Genomic DNA, 24029 nt, shown 5'->3' with positions numbered 1-24029 from the left:
GTTCTCAATTTCAACCTTTCCATGGTGTATATCCTGCTCTTAATACCTAGCCACTCTCTTTTCTCAGGCGCCCTCAATTTTCAAGGTGCTGCATGACTTCAGCTGCTCTGGGTTTTCACATACCACTCATTCATGCATTTCTTTATTTTCTCCAGAGGGTCCTCGTGATTCCTTGCTAATGTGTTAGTTCTGGTATGTGGCACTTTGCCACTATCTAGTTCAAATTCTGTGCTTTACTAAGATTGCTTATTCCAGGGTACAAATGATCTCAGTATTTTTCTTTGTTTTTGTATATACGGCAAAAAACATTCTGGAGTTTGGTATTTTATACTCATTACTAATTCTATTATTAGAACTAATAATCACACTTAAAAACAAAAATTCCACGTATAATATCTCATTTGATCCTCCCAAAGCCTGGTAAATTCTTCTTGTTACAGAAAGGTATACGGAGTTCAAGCACATAGTAGAACAGAGATCCAAACCCAGATTTTCTAAGTCTCGTGTTCTTCTCAATACATCATTGAATCCTGACTTTCTTTCCTTCTTGTACAGTTAGTATTTGGAGTTTAGAATCTCAGCTCACATACAGAACTTTTTGTTTCTTATTCTAATCCAAAAAATTTCCCACCAAACCCTAGTAATTTACCTTCAGTTCAAGAACCCCTCATCATTGCAGATGATGTGTTAACATCTGTTCTATCAATACCCTGACATGTGACACAGGGGATGTAGGTCTCTGGCCAGAATATTCTGACTGGTTTTGCAACATCACAGCTCACCTGGAAAGGGGAAACAGCTAAGAGAAGACAAACAATGCTGTCTGCTTTTTCTGATGTTTGGTCTAAGTGTGTCTGGTGTAGGAGTCAGGGTTTAAGTAGATGACTACATTAGATCTTTTGCTCTCAAAGAGCTGTTCTCTACAGTCAGTGATGTGAGTCCTGTAACTGTCAGTTTAGGGGTCTGGAGCACCATTCTGGTTTATCCATTTTCCCCTGAGACTAGTGTTGATTGTTCAGCTGACTGCAACTTCAAGTTCACTACCAGAGGGAAGTTGAAGAAGGATGTGAACCAAAATGAAAATAATTGCTTTTATATTTTCACACAGTAAGATTTTTTTTTCCTTTTTTCTAACTTACAGTGATTGAAAGAGCAAAATCAAAATGACTCCATCCCTCACACCATACACAAAAATAAATTCAAAATGGCTTGAAGACTTAAATATAAGATGAAAAGTAAGAAAAGTGTTAGCTGCTTAGTTGTGTCTAACCCTTTGTGACCCCATGGACTGCAGCCTGCCAGACTCCTCCGTCCATGGAATTCTCCAGGCAAGAATACTGGAGTGAGTAGCCATTCCTTTCTCCAGGAGATCTTTCCAACACAGGAATGGAATCTGCATCTCCTGCATCTGCAGGCAGATTCTCTACCACTGAGCCACCAGGGAAACCCTCCAAAATATACAAACAGTTCATACAACTCAGTAAAAACAACAACAAAAAATCAAAAAACCCAATCAAAAGACCTAAATAGACATTTCTCCAAAGAACACATACAGATGGCCAACAGCTACATGAAAAGGTGCTCAAGATCCCTATTAGAGAAATACAAAGCAAAACTACAGGGAGGTATCACTTCATACCAGTTGAAATGACCACCATTAAAAAGTTTACAAATAATAAGTACTGGAGTGGAAGGAGAGGAAAAGGAATCCTCCCACACTGTTGGTGGGAATGTAATTTGGTGCAGCCGATATGAAGAACAGTGTGGAGGTTTCTTAAAAAGCTAAAAATAGAGTTACCATATGATCCTTCAAACCCACACCTGGGCATATATCTGGAAAAGATGACAACTCTTAATTTGAAAAGATACAAGCACCTGGGTGTTCATTGCAGTGCTATTTATAATAGGCAAGATGTGGAAGCAACCTGAGTGCCCATTAACAGATGAATGGATAAAGAAGATGTTATATATATATAGCTATATATATATAATGGAATATAGCTTGGCCCTAAAAAAAGAATAAAATAATGCCATTTGCAGCAACATGGATGGATCTAGAGATTCTTATACTGAGTGAAGTCAGTCAAATATCATACGATAGTACTTATAGGTGGAATCTAAAAACTAATGAAAATGAACTTATTTATAAACAGAAACAAACTCACGAACACAGAGAACAAATTCATGGTTACCAAAGGAGAAAGAGGGGGAAGAGATAAGAGTACAGGCCATCCTGGAGGCTCAGTGGTAAAGAATCTGCCTGTTAATGCAAGACAGGGGGTTTGATCCCTGGGTCAGGAAGATCCCCTGGAGGAGAAAATGGCAACCCACTCCAGTATTCTTGCCTGGGAAATCCCATGGACGAGGAACCTGGAGGGCTACAGTCCACAGGGTCCCTAACTAGTTGGACCTGACTTAGTGAGTAAGCAACAACAACAATGGGATTAACAGATACACACTACTATATACAACACAGGTAAACAATAAGGCTTTATTGTACAGCACAGGGAACTATATCCAATGTCTTATAATGAACTGTAATGAAAAATTATATATTTTTATGTATATATATATATATATCTGAATCAATTTGCTGTACACCTGAAACTAACACAGTATTGTGAATCAAGTATACTTCAATTAAAAAAAAGAAAATGTCTCGAAAGGGAGGAAAAATGGTATTTCAATAATATCAAGCTTATATGTAAACATCTTACTGCTCAGATGAAATTTCGACTCAAAAAATTTTTTTAACTTCTAGAATATTTTAAATGACACATGTAAGTGTGACTAACACATAACAGGGGGCCAGTGTCAAATTTCTAATATGAATAAAAACAAAAACGACTTGAGAAGTATAAGCACGCTTGTCACTGACTAAAGTTATTTTTTGACTGATGAAGTAAATACAGATATTTTGAATGGTCTACTTTGAGGTTAAGACAAGGAAAGAGGAAGGTAAGAGGCACAGGGTGTGGTGGAATCACCCTGGGGATTTTTTCAAGCTGCACATGCTGAACGTCCCAATGCATCTTGTTTTGTTTCTTCAAAGATTTCTTTATGGAGAATGAATGACCAGCCCAGCCAGTACAAATGGGAAGGTGTGGCATCACCTGGTGTATTTGGGTACAAAAATGATTCAAAACCATTGGGACCTTGGATCTCTCTTGCTCTTATCCTCACATGTTTATTGAGTTGCCGAGATTCAGTGGCAAGGATTGGAATGTCTTTGGGGGCTACCGTGGTTCAGCACTGGCTTCCCTGGTAGCCCAGATGGTAAAGTAACTGCCTACAATGCAGGAAACCCAGATTTGATCCCTGGATCAGGAAGATCCCCTGAAGAAGGGAATGGCAACCCACTCCAGTGTTCTTGCTAGAGAATTCTGGGACAGAAGAACCTGGTGGGCTAGAGTCCATGGGCTCGCAAAGCATCAGACATGACTGAGTGACTTTCCCTTTTTTTAACTGATTCAGCATGGGTGAATGGAACTGGGGTACAGAGGCTGACTGCTTGTCTTTCTAAGTGTCTGCCCTGTCTTCTTTACTCAACTGAGTCGTTTCAATGGTAGCAACCTCAAAATATATGTCCATGTTGCAGAACCTGTGCATGTGACCTTATTTGAAACAGAGGGTTTTGTATAATTAGGATCAGATGAGGAGATCATCCTGATTTACCAGGTGGCACTAAATTCAAGGACTAGTGTCCCTGTAAGATAAGATACAGAGAAGGAAAAGACCAGAGAGGATGAGAATGCCATATGAGGGAGGAGGCAGGCTTGGAGTGATGCAGCCACAGGCCAAAGAATGCTGGAGGCTGCCAGAAGTTGAATGTGTGTGTGTGTGTGTGTGTGTGTTGCTCAGTCGTGTCTGAGTCTTTGTGACTCCATAAACTGTAGCCTGCCAGGCTCCTCTGTACATGGAATTCTCTAGGCAAGAGTACTGGAGTGGGTAACCATTCACTTCTCCAGGGGATCTTCCTGACCCAGGAATTGAACTCTGGTCTTCTGTATTGTGGGCAGATTTTTACCATCTGAGCCACTAGGGAAGCCCCAGAAGTTTCCAGAAGTTGGAAAAGCCAAAAACTGGATTTTCCTCTAGAGCCTTTGGGGACAATGTGGCCTTGTGGACACCCTGATTTTAAAACTTCAGCCTCCAAAACTCTAAGAGAATAAATTTCTGTTGTTGTTAGTCACCTAGTTTGTGATTTGTGATAGGATCCACAAAGAATTAATACACCCACCCTCACAAAGATCCAGGATGCCTTTGTTCTGATTTCTCTAAATGTCTGAGCACCTGCATGGGTGCTGTTTAGGATGAAGGGCAGGAAGCATTGTTTCATAATTATCTTTTCTGGGCCACCATCGTTATCATCCCAGAGCAAGGTGTCTCTAGTGGAATGGTCCCTGGCTTGGAACAACAGAATGGGGAATTATTAATACTTATATGCAGTAGGTGAGTTTTGGCGGCATTTGCAGGCTCTTGGAAGCAAGATCAAGTACTAGTTTAACCAACATGGGTGGCACAGACTTAGCAACACTACTAATAAAGTATATATTGAATTTGTACAGCTCAAAGGTTTTGTTGGTTTCCTGTCATGTTAAGGAGGCTAGTTAGCAGAGATAAAAAACAAAACAAAACACGTTCTGAACTCTTCAAACGTATGAGAAATCCTAGACCAGCTTCTGACGGAGGAATATTCTTCAGTTTCTAGGACTTTCCATTGGGTTCTCATCCTGACCAAATATATACTTGGTCTATTCCTTGTGACTGATACAGCAAAAACTGTATCAGTAGTTGTATCTATAGTTGCTGGCTGTTTCTCATCCGCCAGCAGCTGTAGAAATAAACGCCTGGGACACCCTTGACTCTGGGCTTTGGTAAAAAGAAAGATCAAAATGAGCCTTAAAGGGCCAGTTTTATTGGGAAGACCTGCCTTAGATTTACAGTGTTTGAGAAAGAAAAAATAACCTTAATGATCAATGAATGCAAGCTCTTCATTTTGCAGGAAAGGAAACAGGATATGTGATCCACCCAAGGTCACACAGCTACTTTTTGGCAGAACCAGAATCTGGTTGTCCCGTTTGCTCAACCATTCGGCCCACGGTCCTGCACCGCCTGACCTGTGAGATAGCAGTTCCTACAGCATCTTCCTCTTAAAAACAGTCATGACAATAGATAATGCTATGGATTGCCTTCTTTGCTAGGAGCTCATAATAAACCACAAAGAAGTTATTGTTATCCCCATTTTATAGACAAAGAAACCAAGGCATGGGGCAGTTCAGTAATTCACTCAAGGTCCACAGCCAGTGAATGGCAGAGGCCCCATTCAAACTCATTTCTTGATTCTGGAACCATGGTTTTAACCAAAACCCCTGGGACCACAATTTGAACTTTGCCAGTGAACCACAGTTCTCTTCCACATTCTTGGTGTTAGAAATTTTCACCCAGAAGCAGCTGCTACTAACGCCTCAGACCAATGAAAGATCTTGTCTACTTGCCCTGATTTTCTCTCCTTCTCTTTTTCTCCCTCACCCCACCCCACTTCTCTCCTTAACATGGGATTCCAATAGTAGAAAGAAAACGTGACTTGGATGCGAGGAGAGCCAACCAGTCCATTCTGAAGGAGATCAGCCCTGGGATTTCTCTGGAAGGAATGATGCTAAAGCTGAAACTCCAGTACTTTGGCCACCTCATGCGAAGAGTTGACTCATTGGAAAAGACTCTGATGCTGGGAGGGATTGGGGGCAGGAGGAGAAGGGGACGACAGAGGATGAAATGACTGGATGGCATCACTGACTCGATGGACGTGAGTCTGAGTGAACTCTGGGAGTTGGTGATGAACAGGGAGGCCTGGCGTGCTGCGATACACGGGGTCGCAAAGAGTCGGACACGACTGAGCGCCTGAACTGAACTGAACTGAAGGCTAGAGGGCTTCCCTGGTGACTCAGCGGTAAAAAATCTGCTTGCCATGAGGGAGACCTGGGTTCGATCCCTGGGTCCTGCCCCTGGAGGAGGGCATGGCAACCCACTGCAGTATTCTTGCCTGGGGAATCCCCGTAGACAGAGGAGCCTGGCGGGCTACAGTCCATGGGGTCGCAGAGAGTCAGACGCGACGAAGCAGCAGCAGCAGCAACAAGGCGAGAACAAGCTTCAAGGCAATCTCTTGCACTTATTTAGCCTTTGCGCCACTAGGTGGCAGTGTGACTACTCAATGAGGCTGCCGGAGCTTTTAGAATTTCCTCCCAAACAGGCTTTACTAAACGCTGAGTCCAGAGCAGGGGCCTCTGGATTCCTCCAAGAGCTGGGAAGCCTTTGAAGTGAGCTGGTAGTTAAATGGATGGAAATAACAAGCAGAAAGCATGGATTTGAACTTTTAAAATAATTTTCCAAGATAAATGGAGTCCTTGCCAGACATTTCTGTTTGAAACAGAAGCCGAACTTCTCCAGAATGTCCCATGAATTTACACTAAAATTCCATTGATATTCATAATCATCTTTAATGGAGCATTTTAAAAGATATAGTTTTATTGAAAGGAACCATCTAGTCCTCCTGCCCCTCATTTATCATTAATTTCTAGGAGCATCAGAATATCTAAAGTTTGTGTCCTGTCTTGTATATACATGTTTCGATCAACCTAAAATCCTTCCCAACAGTCTCTCAGCCTGTACATAAAAGCAAAGGCATGATTTTGTCTTATGTTCATAAACCCATCTATTTTTCTACACAGAGTAATCTCTAATGTCAAAATATTAAAAGCAGCACATATTAGTGATCTTTAATAATACTTATTACTATTAATACCCAATAAGTGTGTATAATTTTATACTCACAACAAACCTAGGAGGTAAGTACTATTTTTATTCTCATTGTTTCAGCGGAGGAAACTGAGGCACAGAGAGGTTAGGTGACTGGCCCAGAGTCATTGGTGGGAGGCAGAGTAAGAGGTCCATTTTAATTACCTCATTGTAAGTTTAGTTAAAGGGGGTGTCGTGGGGAAAAAAACACTGTGATATTTTCATGAGAGACCCCAATTCATACAAGAGGGACAAAAGCACCAACTAAATTTTGGATTTCCTCAGATGACTTGTAGCCCTTGTCACTGGTCCCACTTTGTCAGAATTCCTTTTAGAAGGCAGGGTTGATGGTAGCATGGCCCCCTTTCCCTAGTCTGTGTAGGAATTTCACATGAACCCCCACTTCCGGTCAGCTCTTAAGCTTTGGGGAAAAAAATGAAATTTGCTCCTCTTCATCAAAAGTGTAAGACCAGGCTTGTCAGGAGCCAAGACTGAAATCAATCATCTGTGCTCAATTAGGACTGTGGTTCCGGTTTTGTTGCAAGACTTCATTTAACGCTAGCAACAGCAGACGTTGGAAGAGCCATGTATGAGAAGCCCCATCTAGAGCAAATGACAGACACATTTTTATCTGCTTATCACCCTCTGGCTACAATGAAACTGAGCTGTGGTGTCTGATGTCCACCTCTCCTGCTGTTTGCCAACAAAACATGCCTTTCTGTCAATGATTCCAGCCAGCACAATCTGTGCTGCCAGAATTTGGAGGCGGTACGTTTTCCTGCTGGGAAAAAAAAAAAAAAAAAATCCCATGTTGATTTGAAAGAGGAAACCTGGGCAGAGCTGTTACCTGACTCCTGCAGAATGAAGTGGGAGGGTGGTCTCATTGAGGAGGTCTTCCAGGGGCCAGGGACTGGACCACTCCTCACTTTGGGCTGTTGTGTCTGCTCAGGATGGAGAGTCCAAGCCCTGTGGCACTTTCTGAGCCCTGGCAAGGAGACGTCCAGGGGAACGGTTGAGTGATCCACGCTTCACCCCACTCCACCCCACCAGGCTGATTTAGACAAGAAAAGTCCTCTTATGCCCTCAGGATATTGTGTAAGAAGGAGGAGGAAGAGGGGAACTAAAAAGTGTCTGCTCAGCCTGAAGGCTTCTGCTGACATTCCCGCCAAGCATGTGATATTTAAAAGGGTGAAACCAAGTCAAGGCTTTCCTGCTGCCGCTATGGCTGTCAAAGGGAGGAACCTGGAAGGCCTTTGGTTCCATAACCTCCTTGCACTCCCGGGATTGTCCGCCTGCAGTGGAGGTCAAGGACAGGGAGCTGTGATTAGGGAGGTCCTCTCCCTAATATTTGGGACCCAATTGCATCTGTGGTTGGGAGGTGAAGTGGGCTGCTTGACTCTAGGAAGCTAAGGGGGTGCAGGTGGAAAACCCAGCAGATTTACTCATCTGCTCTTGGCTAGAGGTTTTTTCAAGCTCTGGGGAAAATGGGGTCTTCAATGACAATCTATGTTAAGAGACTATCATTGGCACAAAATGGGATTATAAGAAATGGTAGCTATTAATCTCCCCTATCTTCCATCTATTCATTCATTCATTCATCACTCATCCACATTAAGCATCTACTCTGTGGACCAAGCACTGTGCTAGCCTCGAAAGGTGAATGAGGCAAATCTCTTCCTCCAAGTGGTTTATAATCTTGTAGAGTTCATGCTGGGAATGGGCACTTTTCTTCTTAAATAATTTTCTTTTCTTCCATAGGCTTGACACACTTTGTGTGCCCAATCTGACTTATGACCTGTTTTACAGAGCCTCAAACTAAGAATGGGTTTCACATTTTTAAAGAGTTGTAAGAAAAACAAAAAAGAAGAACAATAATACATGACAAAGACTGTGAGTGAGTGAGTGATAGTTGCTCAGTCGTGTCCGACTCTTTTCGACCCTATGGACTGTAGTCCGCCAGGCTCCTCTGTCCATGGAATTCTCCAGACAAGAATACTGGAGTGGGTTGCCATTTCCTTCTCCAGGGAATCTCCCCCACCCAGGGATGGAACACCAGTCTCCTGCACTGCAGGCAGATTCTTTACCACTGAGTCATCAGGGAAGCCCTGACAAAGACTGTGTGTGGTCTGAAATATTTACTATTTGGCCCTTTGCAGAAAAAAGTTTGCCAACACCTGTTCTATAGGAAGAGAATTCTTGCTTTTCAGCCAGGCATAGAACTACACAAAATAGGATATTTTCCAGCCCCTCTTGACACTAGCTGTGGCCATGTGACTGAGTTCAGGCCAAGTGGGATCAAGGTGGAGGAGATCTGTAGAGCTCCTGCCTAGTGCTCTTAAGCTGGGCCTGTGATGCTTTTCTCTCCTAGAAGGCTGTGCAGGCCGAAGCAGTTCAGGTTCATTGATAACTAGGGCTTATTAATGCCCTAGCAATGGCAGAGCCAGAGGTGAAGGAGGCTGGATCCTGGCACTAGGGAGCACCTTGACCATCCTTGGATTTTACGGGATGGTTATGAAGGAGAGAAAGAGGAGAAAAATGTTAACTTTTGAATTAGTTTATTTATTTTGGGCTGCCCTTCATGGCATGTGGGATCTTAGTTCCCTGACCAGGGATCAAACCTAAGTCCCCTGCCTTGGAAGTGCAGAGTCTCAATCAATGGACCACCTGGGAAGTCTTCCAAAATGTGAACTTTTAAAAGTCAGTCTTATGTTTCCTCTCCCCAACAACTTCTTCCTGATACGCAAAACGAAACAAAATCTGCCATGACCCAGAACGTGCCCTGTCTTCTTGGAAGATACTCCCTCTCTTTTCTTTCTGGTTCACTCCTGCTAGTGCCCCAAAGCCCCGTGTAGATTGATCACGTCTAACCTCAGTCCCTAAAGACCGGAGAAGGCGGCCGGCTTTCCTTTGTCTTCAGTGCTTTTAGTTGGAATCTGTTTCTCCCTCTAGACCTTGAGCTCTTTGAGGGTGGACTGTGGCTTCTTTGTCTTTAAATCCAAGTTTCTGGTATATACGTGTCTGTCACACAGAAGGCACTTTATAAACATTGTGAAATGAATTAATTTATTAGAGGCCGAGGATGGCTTTTTGGGGCGGATGCTTTTTTTAATGCATTTATCTCAGGAAAAGATGTGTAGCAGTGTCTGCCTCTGAGGGGTAGACATAAATTTAGCTTTCCAAATGAGAAGAAATATACACATTTAGAAAGATTATATTTTAAAAATTGAATGTTTGATTGGATTTGGAGGGTAACTGTGCTTGCTGATAGTGTGTGAATAGGTTTGAAGATTTCATAATAAAAAGCCATGAAGTCAGTTTAGTAACATGATTATTTGTTCCTGAAATCAGGGAAGTATAGATACTTACTCAAATCTATCTTACTTGAGATGAGCTTATCATTATGTAATAATAAACACTCAATTTCCCCCATATTTTTATAAAGTCCTTATAAAGGAAAATATGTGCAAGAATATATTATTATTTGCTAACAATAACATAATAATGATGATAAAAAAGTTGTTTGTGTCTCCTTTCCCTCCTCTATCTTATGTAGCTTGTAATCAGTAAGTGCAAGAGCAAAACCACTGTTTCTGGTGTAAACCTCTTTTACCATGTGCTCTTGGTATATATAGCTAATTTTCTGAGCCAGAAAATTAATATAAGGCTTTCAAGACATCATATAGCAGTAGTATTTTTCCTCTTCATTTAGAGGAAATAATACAAGATAAGAGGTGCCTATTTTTCTTCACATATAGTCCATCTTGAGATGGCATTAACAGAAGGTAGAGTTTGAAAGAATTCGTTGTACAATTTTCTTTTTTTTAAGAAACCAATAATGACATGTTGATGTTTGGCAGAAACCAGCACAATACTGTAAAGCAATTATCCTTCTATTAAAAATAAATAAATAAAACTAAACTAAAAAAAAAAAGAAATCAGTAATGTAACATGGGGTTTGTATTTGAATATCTATTTTTCCTTATTTTTGTACCTCCTCCCTAAAGCTTTCCATAAATTACAATCATTTAAAAATTTCTTAAATCACATGTTTGCTCTTACATTGCATTTGCTACAGAATCATAGCTAACACCTCAGTGCTTCTGGATGTTATAATACATGTTCAGCCCTCTGCTCCTCCCCCAGCAAGAACAATTCTAAGCAAATGATGAAGGATTCAATGAATAGCTCATTCTTTGTGCACTTGAATACCAGGCTTTTTCTTCCCCATCCTGGGCAATTTTGTTGCGCAACACCAGGAAATAAAATACTACAGGAGGAAAATTAGTGAGTTGGGAGGTAATGTGATGAGAATGGAGGAATTCAGCTTTCTCAACTCATTATTTCTAGTAGCAGTACCTAGTTCGGAGAAGGAAATGGCAACCCACTGCAGTATTCTTGCCTGGAGAATCCCAGGGACAGAGGAGCCGGTGGGCTGCCGTCTATGGGGTTGCACAGAGTCGCACACAACTGAAGTGACTTAGAAGCAGCAGCAGCAGCAATACCTAGTTAGGATATCAGAATTTCTGTCTTTGTAATCCAGGCACATTCTTCTACTATCCCTATCTCATCCCATCGTCACCTCTACCCCAGGCTGAGCAATCTTACCCTATCTCCATTTGGTAATCACCGCCTATAGCACTGCCCTGTTTATATGTATAGCCTGTGAGCAAGCGTGCTTTTCTGATTCTAAATTAAAATGTTTTTATTGTTGTTTGGTTGCTAAGTCATGTCCGACTCTTTTGAGACCCCATGAACTGTAGCCTGCCAGGCTCCTCTGTCCATGGGATTTCCCAGGCAAGAAGATTGGAGTGGGTTATCATTTCCTTCTCCAGGGGACCTCCCCAACCCAGGGATGGAGCCCATGTTTCCTGTATTGGCAGGCAGATTCCTTACCACTGAGCCACCAGGGAAGTCCCTTAAATACTTTAAAATACTGTGTGTATTATTGTTGTTACACTTTAGCAGTTATGATTCTTATTGTCCCTCAGTTTAAAAAAAATGATGTATTGTATATTAATGCATATTTATGGCATCTAGAAAAACAATACTGATGAACTTATTTGCAGGGAAGGAATAGAGACGCAGACATAGAGAATGGACTTATGGACACAGCAGGGGAAAGAGAGGTTAGGACTAATTGAGAGAGTAGCATTGACATATATACATTATCATGTGTGAAATAGGTAGCCAGTGGGAATCTGCTATTTAACATAGGGAGCCCAGCCTGATGCTCTGTGATGACCTAGGGGGGTGGGATGGGAGGAGGGTGGGAGGCTACAGAGAGAGGGCATATATAAATATATATAGTTATGGCTGATTCATGTTTTTGTGCAGAATTAATAAAAATGGCTCAGACAGTAAAGAATCTGCCTGCAGATTCGACCTGGGTTCGATCCCTGGGTCAGGAAGATTCTCTGGAGAATGAAGTGGCAACCCACTCCAGTATTCTTGCCCAGAGAATCCCATGGACAGAGGTACAGTCCATGGTATTGCAAAGAATCGGACATGACTGAATGACTAACACTTTCACTTTTCTCAATAGAAACCAATGCAACATTATAAAGCAATTATCCTCCAATTAAAAATAAATAAAAATAAATAAAAAATGATGAACTCCACAGTCTAGTTCTGAGAAGAGTGAGTGACACAAAGCCAAGGGCCAGTCCTGCTGTGTCTCAAGGAGAGGTATTCTGGTTCTGGTGTCTGTGTTGACTCTGCTGTGTCTTTTAAAGCCTCTTGAGATTTACTCAGAACACAAGTCAGAACGTGTTTGGGAGTGAAAACGATTTGGCCTGAAGCTGGGCTTTCGCACAATCCCAAGGCTTCCTTTCCCAGGAGGGTCTGGGTGTAGTGTGAAGACAGATGGCCCAGGCTTCTACCTTCTGCTTGCTTAGCACATGAGTGCCTTTGGCAGGAGAGTCCGAGCCTCGCTCTGCTCCACACTGAGGAGCACAAGATGAGGCACAAATGAATCCAAAGCTCGGGGCTGCCCTGCTGACAACATACGCCTGGGCACCAGGAGTTCTGTCCCTGAGCCAATGACGTACGATCACAGGTGGTCAAAGGTGGGTATTCCTGGAGTGAGTTCATCGCCTGCCGTCAGAAACCACTCTACTCCCAGACACACTGGCAGTTAGGATGAGAGCGGATCACATAGCAGGCAAGTCAAGAAACAGGTTCTGCTTATTTTTCTTGACTTTAACAGCTAACTCCCAACCCCACCCTTCCTCCCCGCCCCCCAAAATGCCTGCACACAAGTCAGAGAACCAGAAAAACAATATAACCTGCAAGAGTCAGGACCAGTTCTAGGTTAATGTGTGAAGAAAGGGGGGCTTTTCTCCACTTTCTTCTCCTTTTTCTCCCTCAGACCCCAAATTTCTTCTCAAACCTGCCTTTTTCTTTTTGCTTCTCAGGGAAGCAGAAAACGAGTTAATCAACCTCAAAGATTCTTCCAACACTGAGTGTCTAAGATTCTAAACATATGTTCAAAACAGGAAAAGGCAGGGGACTTGAACACCTTCCAAGTTTTTCTGTCACCTGGGGTTCTATCAGTGAGCAGAACCACTGGAAAGAGGCCAGTGATCTCTGAGCAGTGGGCCGGCAAGACCTTCACCCGTGTTCCCTCATCTCCTTCTTGAGTCCTTTCCTGAGCTGTGTCATGCAGAAAAGTGGTCATTCAAGATTTTTCACTGTTGTAGGTAGCAAAAATATATATTTCAGCATGTGCTCCTAATATCTGGTTATTTATTAGTGATATCTATCTACCTATCCATCCATCTACATTACTTTGGGAATTCACTTTATCCATTACGAAATGTAAACAAAAGTAAAAAAGGTGAGATTTAAAAAAAAAGTATAGTATGTATAACAATTTCTCTTCATTTTCAACAAACTGTCTTGAACCCTCCTTTGGAGGGTCCTCCACTTAGGAGACCACTGGAGAAGAGGAAAGAGACCACTGGAGAGAGCATGTTGGCCAAGGACCCAGAGCAGCAACAAAACCCGCATCCCCTGTGGTTGGTTCCACCCATTCAAATGGGTTAACCACTTGCTTTCTTTAACAGGCAAATCCAGCCACGCCCTCTGTCTGATCCACAGCCATCTCCTCACCCCATTCTGAGCTCACTGCATCGCCTCTCCTGGGTCTGAGGCTCTCACCACGGCTCTCCTGACCAGGTAACCACCTAAGGAACGTTATTACCTAAATGTCCAACAGGCACCACAGTCACCGATTCACAGGAGACTGAATCAAGAGCCCAGAAACAGCTTTAGCCTCCTTTCTCTGACTCCCAGGTCCACATCTCCCCGAGCATCCTGGTGCTTCGCTATCCTGAGCCCTTCGGCTCCTGCCCCAGTGCACTGCCTCCCTCACTTCCTGCCTCTGTAGCTTCAGTGGCCTCTTATGGAATTTCTCTGCCTCCAATCCTCTCTTCTCAGGCCTGTCGAACATGCTCTTCCTTGATCCACTGGATCATGGTTGCTTAAAGCCCTTCAGTGGCTCTCCAATCCTTCAGGAAAAAAAAAATGGAAACCCTTCACCATGGATGAGATGAGACTCTCCTTCATCCTCTTTGCCAAATCTGTAGGATGTCACATGGCAGAGCATCTGCTTCTCTCATTTCCAGAGGTTTCCCCCTCCTTCTTCATTGATTAACCCATATCGTCATTGAACTCCACTCAGAATCCATGTCCCCCAATGAAGCCTTCTCTGATCTTCCCTCTGGGCTTCAAGAGGATTTATTGCGTCAGTGATAACATTTTATGGTTTAGTTTCACTAGAATTTGCCAGGGCTAGGGTCCAATTCTTAATTTATCTGTTTATAGAATAGTCGTCCTCACACTTTAATATTCAGACTAATAGCTGGAGGTGTTTTTAAAATAAGTGAAATTCCAGATTGAGTAGGTTTGGGGTAGAGCCCAGCCACGGGCATTTGTAACTAGATTCTTCTTCCAAGTGTTTCTCATCCACCTCCTCCTCAGAGTTTAGCACAGAGGCAGTGCTAAGACCTTCCAGTAATAGCAGTGAGAAAAGGAATTCTATTTCCTTTTTTTTTGTCTTTCCGTACCTGATAATCGAATGCACTAACATGGACCAGTGTTAGTTGCTCAGACGTGTCTGACTCTTGGCAGCCCATAGACTGTAGCCCGCCAGGCTCCTCTGTCCATGGGATTTTCCAGGCAAGAATGCTGGAGTGGGTTGCCATTCCCTTCTCCAAGGGTTCTTCCCAACCCAGGGATCGAATCTGGGTCTTCTGCATTGCATGCAGATTCTTAACCACTGAGCCACGAGGGAGGCCCATAATATGGGCCAAGACAGACCATATTGACTCTGCTTTTGGAAGTGGGACCTTTGACAGACTACACCTGGGTACAGAGATGCACCCCCTTCCCCCACCCCCCCCCCACACAGTATGAAGCTGACCTGTGGACCTGCTTTTGTTGCCTATGAGTGAGTGTGTGGGTGTGTACACACACATACACAAATTTATATAAATCATATTTGTTACTAACAATTAAAAATAGTTTAAAAGGACACAAGAGGATCTTTCCATGTGCCTCTTAGCCATCTTTATGTCTTATTTGGAGAAGTACCTATTTAGGTCTTCCACCCATTTTTTGGATTGGGTTGTTTGTATTTTTGATATTGAGCTGTGCATGTGTGCATGCTAAGTCACTTCAGTCGTGTCCTATGACCCTATGGACTGTAGCCTGCTAGGCTCCTCAATCCATGGGATTTTCTAGGCAAGAGTACTGGAATGGGTTTGGCCTCCTCCAGGGGACCTTCCTGACCCAGGGATTGAACCCTGGTATCCCACATTACAGGCAGAGTCTTTACTACTGAGCCACCGGGGAAGCTCCTGATATTAAGCTGCATGAGCTGTTTGTTTATTTTGGAAATGAATCCCTTATCATTTGCATACATTCTCTCCTGTTCAGAGGGTTGTCTTATCTTGTTTACAGTTTCCTTTGCTGTGTAAAAGCTTTTAGGTTTAATTAGGTTCCATTTGTTTATTTTTGTTTTTATTTTCATTACTCTAGAAGGTGAGTCAAAAAAGATCTTGCTGCAATTTACGTACAAGAGTGTTCAGAAAATAACAAAACATTGTAAAGCAACTATGCTCCAATAAAAATTAAAAAAAAAAAGAGGGTAGGAGAACTCTTCTAGATTAAAAATACCAAAGAGACATAACAATGAAATACAATATGTAAATCTTGACTGGATTCTGATTTGAACAAAAAAATGTATAAAATAATGCAGGGGTAATTGGAGAAATTTTCATATGGGCAGTTAAATGATAAAGAAATTGCTACTTTTCTTAGGTGTGATTATAGTTAAAAATGGAGAAGGCGCTTATTCTTAGGAGATACACGGTTAAATTTCTAGAGATGAATTGTCATGATTTGCATAACTTACTTTCGTTGGTTCAGGAAATCATTTATACATATACATAGAAAGAAAGAAAGATAGTGCTAAGTCATGTCCGAGTCTTGCGATCCCATACTGGAGTGGGTTGCCATTTCCTTCTCCAGGGGAACTTCCTGACCCAAGAATTGAACCCAAGTCTCCCACACTGCTGGCAGATGCTTTATCAACTGAGCTACACGGGAGGTAGCATACATATACATAAAACGTGGCAAAAAGTTAACAACTGGGTGAGTCTAGCTGAAGAGGAACATGTAAAAACTAGAGTGATTTGACATAATTATTCAGATTTATGGCTTTCCTTGAAGAGTCTGAAAACCTGATTCAAAAATTAACTGAAGTTTCACTGAGCTTCTGTGATTTGCTATAACTATACTCAGGAGGCTTCCCTGGTAGTTCAGTGGTAAAGAATCTGCCTGTAATGCAGGAGATACAGGCTTTATCCTTGGGTTGGGAAGATCCCCTGGAGGAGGGCATGGCAACCCACTCCAGAACTCTTGCCTGGAGAATCTCATGGACTGAGGAGCCTGGCAAGCTATAGTCCATAAAGTTGCAAAGAGTCGGCCACAGCTGAAGCTAACTGAGCGCGCACACACAGCTTACACTTAGATGGGGCTTCCAAGGTAGCGCTAGTGGTAAAGAAAACCCACCTGCCAATGCAGGAGACACAAGAGACACAGGTTCAATCCCCGGGTTAGGAAAATTCCCCTGGAGGAGGGCATGGCAACCCACTCCACTACTCTTGCCTGGAGAATCCCATGGACTGTGGAGCCTGGCAGGCTACCGACCATAGGGTCACAAAGAATCAGGCATGACTGAAGTGACTTACCATGCAGGCATGCATACTTAATCATTAAAATCACCTCCCTAGCCAGAGGAGGCATTTTATTTGCAATTCATGAGATGGAGGTCAAGAACTCGAAATTCTCCTGGATTCTCTTGCAGGTTTGTGTCTCTTAAATCCAACAAGACTGACCTACAGTGTCTTTTGTTGGGGAAAGCTTTCACCTTTCACCTTGAGGAGGCCAAATGGGAAGTAGAGAACAGAAGGCTTGGACTTGCCATGTAGGCTGTGTCTGTTCTTGATACACACAGAGCCTAGAGTGACCAGATCAGGATATGAGGCGAAAGATCCAGTGAGCAGCAGTGGGTGACTCTTAACTGGAGGAATTATCATCTCCATCTTCTGGGATTTGGGATCCTGGCCACACAAGTCAGGACAAGCCAGCACTGACCTTGGTGGGTAGAGAATCACAGTGAAATCATGATGGAGACTGTCTTTGGGAAGCCATAGTGGGAAATTGGCCTGAGGAGGAATGATGACTGATTTCAACTTTCTGTATACAGTTTACTCTTTACATATTAAAAAAGACTTCAAGCAAATGTAACAAAAGTCTTGGTTATGGATCCATTGGTGTTTGTTGTATACTTCTTTGTGCTTCCCCCCTCCCCCTATTTTAAACATTTCTCAAAAATAAACAAAGCAAAATATTACTTCTACCTCTCGAAAGTGTTTCATGTCCTGGACATGAAAACTTTGGAATTGTTGTCGCCTACAGAACTGAAGAAAGCAGAAGTAGAAGTATAAGCTCTCATTTTCCTGAAGATGAAAAACCACAGATTTTAATTTTAAGTCACTAGAGTCAATGTTTTTTGATATGGTGAGTTTCCCCTTAATTTCCCAGTAGTTAAATAAAGAGGTTATGAAAGGAAAATACAAGGCAGAAAATGTGTGAGATCTTTCTTATGTATGATATAATTTCCCTTTTCTTTTTTCTGACTCTGGAAGCTCATAAAGCAAGATCCCTCCCTTATGATGTAATGTTCCCTCTTTTTTTGATTTTGGAAGCTAATAAAATTTTAAAACACAGTTCTAGTACTACAATTGATGAGTCTTTGGGGATTTTAGCTAAACACAGCCTTTTCGCACTATGAAATTAGGTGGGTTCTTTTGGCCCATTCTAAACCTTAGTAATGCATGAAAATAAAGCAGGATAGTAAAGAGGTTTTATCTTGTGGTGACATCATGCAGAGGGTCTCATCTCTCTGTGAGGAAGGGTATGGCTGCCACATAAGACTGGGCTCAGTTTGGACTGAATATCCTGCTTCATGGGCTCGTATGCAGCTGGGGCTGATGGAAATAATCTGGGGTTTAGGGTCTCAGGCATGGGGAGCTGAGTCTTTTAGAAGATGAGGACTGATACTCTTTTACTAATGGCAGAACTTAAAACACTAGCAGGACAATGAGCCTTATTGGGATGGGCCTGAGTTTATGCTTTCCCACGTGGGATGGCTGGATGTGCGCACAAGATGCTAAGCTGATTTGTCCCGCAGGCTCTGCAGTGTGAATGGAGAAAGCCCAAGGAGGAACCAGCCATCACCCAGAACCCCATGAAAGGACACCAGAAACTATGAACTCTCCTATCAGTTTACCGGCAATCTCAGCAGAATCAGCTGGAACCCTAAACTCTTTAAAGTCTGACGAAGAGGAGTGAGTTTGAGGTATATTCTTGGAGATGCACTTTTTAAATTTATGTTTGGCCTGCTTTGTAAAATTGATAATTATGGCGATGTTTTATTGAAGGATTAACATGTTTCGGGCAAGGCAGATGAGACTTCCTATATATTATCTAATTTAGTCCTTATATGACTGCTATGTCTTCCCTGATGGCTCAGCAGGTAAAGAATCCACCTGCAATGCAGGAGACATGGGTTAGATCCCCAGGTCGGGACGATCCCCTGGAGAAGGAAATGGCAACCCACTCCAGGTATTCTTGCCTGGAGAATCCCATGGACAGAGGAGCCTTGTGGGCTATAGTTCATAGGGTTGCACAGAGTCAAGACACGACTGAGCATGAGTGCAAGAATGATTATCACGTCGATCTTATAGATAAGAGCACTCAGGTTTAGAAATACAAAGTGAGTGATCTAAGGGCTGAAGAGATACTCTCCAAACAGGTATATGGGTAATACCTCAAGGTAATATCTCAAGGGCTTCCCTTGTGGCTCAACTGGCAAAGAATCTGCCTGCAATGTGGGAGGCCTGGGTTCAGTCCCTGGGTTGGGAAGATCCCCTGGAGAAGGGAAAGGCCACCTATTCCAGTAATCTGGCCTGGAGAATTCCATGGACTCTATAGTCCATGGGTTTGCAGAGTCAGACACAACTGAGTGATTTTCACTTTCAAGCCCTGTGGATAAGCATTCAGATATGGGCATCGCTGATCTAAAGCAGAAATATTTTGGCACATGTCAATTTCTGTAGCATCTTTCAAGTTATAAAGTTGGTGAAGTGAATTTGCCCTTCACAGCTATATGGCTGGCTCTGGGGTAGTCCTGCCTAGATCAGTGTTTGCTCTGACCTCTACAGCATGGGACACCTAGCAATAATTAGGCCATATTTTGACCACTTTCTGAGACTGGTGCCTGTAACAGCACAGCACCCAAGGTCTGAGATTGGACTATGAAAGTGAAAGTGAAAGTGAAGTCTCTCAGTTGTGTCCGACTCTTTGTGACCCCATGGACTGTAGCCTATCAGGCTCCTCCATCCATGGGACTTTCCAGGCAACAGTGCTGAAGTGGATTGCCATTTCCTTCTCCAGGGGATCTTCCCGACCCAGGAATCGAATCAGGGTCTCCAGCATTGCAGGCAGATGCTTTACTGTCTGAGCCACCAGGGAAGCCCAAGATTGGACTATAGCTGATTTTAAAAGTTTTAAAAGCTGTAAAAGACTTTCTTTTAAATGAAATTTGTGTTAATAGTAGACATAAGTTAAAATCACTCTAGTAGAAGCTGGGGTGTCAGAAACTCATTTCTCCTACTCCAACCTATGGATTCATCTCCTTGAAATTCCCAAGACTCCTCAGAGCAATCTGAAATTACTTTGCTACAGTGTTAGTGGAAGGACAGGGATTCCTGCTTGCCCCAGGCTAGCCATACTAAGAATGCAACATAATCTTGTACAAATATATTTTCATTTTAAGAGGAAAATATACTCATTTTATATCATGATATTGATCGATATTGATTAGGGAGAGGAGGAAGATAAAGATGAGGAGGAGTGAGAGCTATTAATCAAGAAATATTTACTAAGGGAGACAGTGTGATGAAATAGACAATAGAGTTTGGCTCAGAGCCAAACAGCTCTAGTTTCCAGCCACAACTGTTGTTGCTCTTGGATTTCTGTGTTATCTTGGATGTGTCCTTTCTTAATTTTGAGCCTCAGGTTCAAGGATTAAATTAGATGATTTTTGCAAAGGCACTGAGCATGGTACTTGGCACATGGAATGTATGGACTAAATGTTGGGCCAGTCTTTTGCATCTGTACTGAGTACTTTTTAGGCTACAAGGAATTTATAATCAAAGATAAATAAGGCAAAATCTCCACTCTCAAGAAACTCAAGGCTATTTGGGGAACAACAACACGTTTTTTGAAAATTTGTAGTATAATGATTGTTACAGGCAGTGTATTTCAAGCACCAAATAAGAAGTCCAGACAAGAAAAATTATTGTGCACTTGGAGTGATCCTGAGGAGCGGGCAGGGTTTGGTGGGGTGAAAGATGAGAATGGTGGAAACAACGGGAGAAAGCATGCTAATAAGGAGGATCTCAGAGGCTACATAATTCTGGCAGATGAGCAGACAAACAGATAAGTATTTCTCTTCACTGAGTGGGGAACTGAGACAGAGAAGTCTATAGTCTCACAGAGTCAGCAACTCCCAGCTGCACCCTGTCCGGCTGGGTGACAGTCATTAGACCACATGACTGTCGGTGTAGTCTTTGAAGGCGGGTAAGGCAAGGTTGGATCACCAAAATAATAACAGATTTTTTACTTAGCTGATGAGACTTTAAAAGTGGTTATAAGCAGGAGACAAGCCAGAAGACAAGCTTCAGGAAGCAGAGAAGTACATCATTAAACATTTTGACTTAGTCTGGAATCTTGGGACATGGATTAGTGTAGAGCAATTAGCAGTGGCAAACCTTCTCTGAGCCTAAGATAAGACTGATTGAAAGAAGGAGTCTGAAAGATATCTGTTTGAGAACATGCACATACATACACACACGTGTGCATGCACCCACATGCACACACAGGCGCATGTAGATGAATGCCAGTGCTCTTCAATAGTCAGTTTTTATTAAAATGAACATTGCATTCTTGTATAAAAGGGATCAATTTAATATAAATGTTCCTAATAGCCTATATTACCTAAAAGTACATCCTGTGAAGCTAAACAGACTAGTAAGCCATTGGAAAGATAGTCAGGGTTAATTTGGACATCAGTCTATCCATTCTCTTTGCAATAACTCACATTTGCAGCAAGTCTCACAAGTAGCAATCATATGCTGTGACCACACTCAGCCCAAGTTGCCAACAGACATGCCATGTTCTCAAATTAATATTGAATTGTCATTACCTACTGTAAGGCACAGGGAACTCTACTCAGTACTCTGTAATGATTTATATGGAAAAAGAATTTTAAAAAGAATGAATATATGTATATGTAAAACTGATTCACTTTATTATATAGCAGAAAGTAACACTTCATTATAAATCAACTACATTCCAATAAAAATCAATTTAAAAACTGAATTGCAATTGAAAACCATTGTAGGTATGACATTTTAAATATTTTATGAAATAAAACAATTTGTATGCAACTGGAAAGAGTTGACAACTATTTGTCAAATGAATGGTTTGGTTTTTGAGCAAAGAGTAAAGACTTAGATGCAACCTCCAAAGAGCTGTGGGTAATTAGTTGATTGGATATATAACAGTGGTCAGCATTTTTAGCAAAGTTGTCTAGTCCAGCTTAGAAACAGGGTTCAATTTGCTCTTTTCTTTCTTCAGTTAATCATTATCCAGAGGCCATTAATTTTGTTTATACTCACCATATTCTGGTACAAAGATTCTCAAGCTTTTGATTTCAAAACTACATTGCACACCTAAAAATGTTCATTGCAACACTATTTACAATACTTAAGACATGGAAGCGACCTAAATGTCCATCAACAGATGAGTGGATAATGGATAAAAATCTGGTACCTATATATAATGGAATACTATCCAACCATAAAATAGAATGAAATAATGCCATTTGCAGCAACAAGGATGGACACAGAGATTATCATACTCAGTGAAGTGAGCCAGGAAAGACAAATGAGACAACTGTCATATGATATCACATGTATGTGGAATCTACATATATATACATATGTATATATACAAATGAACCTATTTACAAAACAGAAATAAACTCACAGACATAGAAAACAAACTTATGGTTACCAAAGAGGAAAGGGGTGAGTAGGGATAAACTAGGAGTTTGGGACTAACACATACATACTATACACTATACATGAAATAGATAACCAACAAGGACCTACTGCACAGCATAGAGAACTATACTTAATATTTTGTAATAACCTGTAAAAGAAAAGAAGCTGAAAAAGAATATATATATATACACACACACAGCTGAATCACTGAGCTCATATACCTGAAAGTAATACAACATTGTAAATCAACTATACTTTAAAAAACAAAAGAAATATTGGAAGATCCTAAATAGTTTTCACTAATGTGGATAGTAGCTGAGAACATTTTCATTTATTAATTCATTTAAAATGACAATAGTAAATTATTACATATTAGCATGGATAACACTTTTATGAAAAATATGTTTTCTAAAACAAAAAATTTCATGAGAAGCATAGCACTGTTTTACATTTTTGTAAATGTCTTCAATGTATGGGGTAGTAGAAAATAGCTATATTCTCCTATTTGGTCTACATTCAATCTGTGGTGACATATTCTTTTTTTTGGGGGTGAAATATGTGAAATATGGCCTCATATAGATATGTATCTGGAAAAGGGAAGTATAACATTAGCTTTTTCATATAATTTTGGGGTCTCTGAAAAATTCCACTGAACATTCATGAGAGAATGAGAATAAAAAAGGCAAATAACATCTTAGTATTATGTAGATAGCATCGATCCCGTGGAGTCCATGAAAAGGAGTTGCTGATTCCCAGGGGTCTTCAGACCATACATTGAGAATCTCTGCTCTAGCCTTTCTCTGGCTTTATGTGGGGCAGATGTATTTCCAGGGGATGTGGGGTTTCCTGTTATCTATAGATGATTCTTCAGGTTAACTAAATAGACACTTCAAATGTATGATATCCAGGCTTCCTGGCTTGTTTCTAAGTATTCTAACAGAATCTTTTACCTAGTTCCATTATAAAGTCCCCATGATCACAGCACACATATGTCAGATAGTCTGATTTTGCAGGGAGCTAGGAGGAATCTGGGCTTCCCTGATGGCTCAGTTGGTAAAGAATCTGCCTGCAATGTAGGAGCTGCTGCTGCTGCTGCTGCTAAGTCGCTTCAGTTGTGTCCGACTCTGTGTGACCCCACAGACCCTGGTTCAATTCCTGGTTTGGGAAGATCCGCTGGAGAAATGATGGGCTATCCATTCCAGTATTCTTGGGCTTCCCTTGTGGCTCAGCTGGTAAAGAATTTGCCTGCAATGTGGGAGACCTGGGTTTGATCCTTGGGTTGGGAAGATCCCCTGGAGAAGGGAAAGGCTACCCACTCCAGTGTTCTGGCCTAGAGAATTCCATCGACTCTATAGTCTGTGGGGTTGCAAAGAGTCAGACATGACTGAACAACTTTCAATTATGGGCCTCCCCTGTGGCTCAGCTGGTAAAGAATCCACCTACAATGTGGGAGATCTGGGTTTGGTGCCTGGGTTGGGAAGATTCCCTGGAGAAGGGGAAGAAAGAAAGAAATAGAGGAAAACAATAGAATGGAAA

The 24029-nt window shown here is 41.8% G+C and overlaps 1 protein-coding gene across 4 annotated transcripts in view; it reads right to left on the bottom strand.

Annotated features, from left to right (window-relative positions):
• FYB1 (FYN binding protein 1) overlaps positions 1-24029 on the bottom strand; it is a 171220-nt gene that overhangs the window by 112571 nt on the left and 34620 nt on the right. Inside the window, exon 2 of one of the 4 annotated variants that reach the window (XM_059878759.1) lies at positions 7643-7780. The exons of the other annotated variants lie outside the window; for them this stretch is intronic. The gene's annotated coding sequence lies outside the window, so the exon portion shown is untranslated. The remainder of the gene's footprint in view (positions 1-7642; positions 7781-24029) is intronic. 4 annotated transcript variants of the gene reach the window in all.

This window comes from Bos taurus, chromosome 20 (genome assembly GCF_002263795.3).
Source record: "Bos taurus isolate L1 Dominette 01449 registration number 42190680 breed Hereford chromosome 20, ARS-UCD2.0, whole genome shotgun sequence".
Taxonomy (NCBI): Eukaryota; Metazoa; Chordata; class Mammalia; order Artiodactyla; family Bovidae; genus Bos; species Bos taurus.
This window is presented reverse-complemented; position numbering and strand designations above follow the sequence as displayed.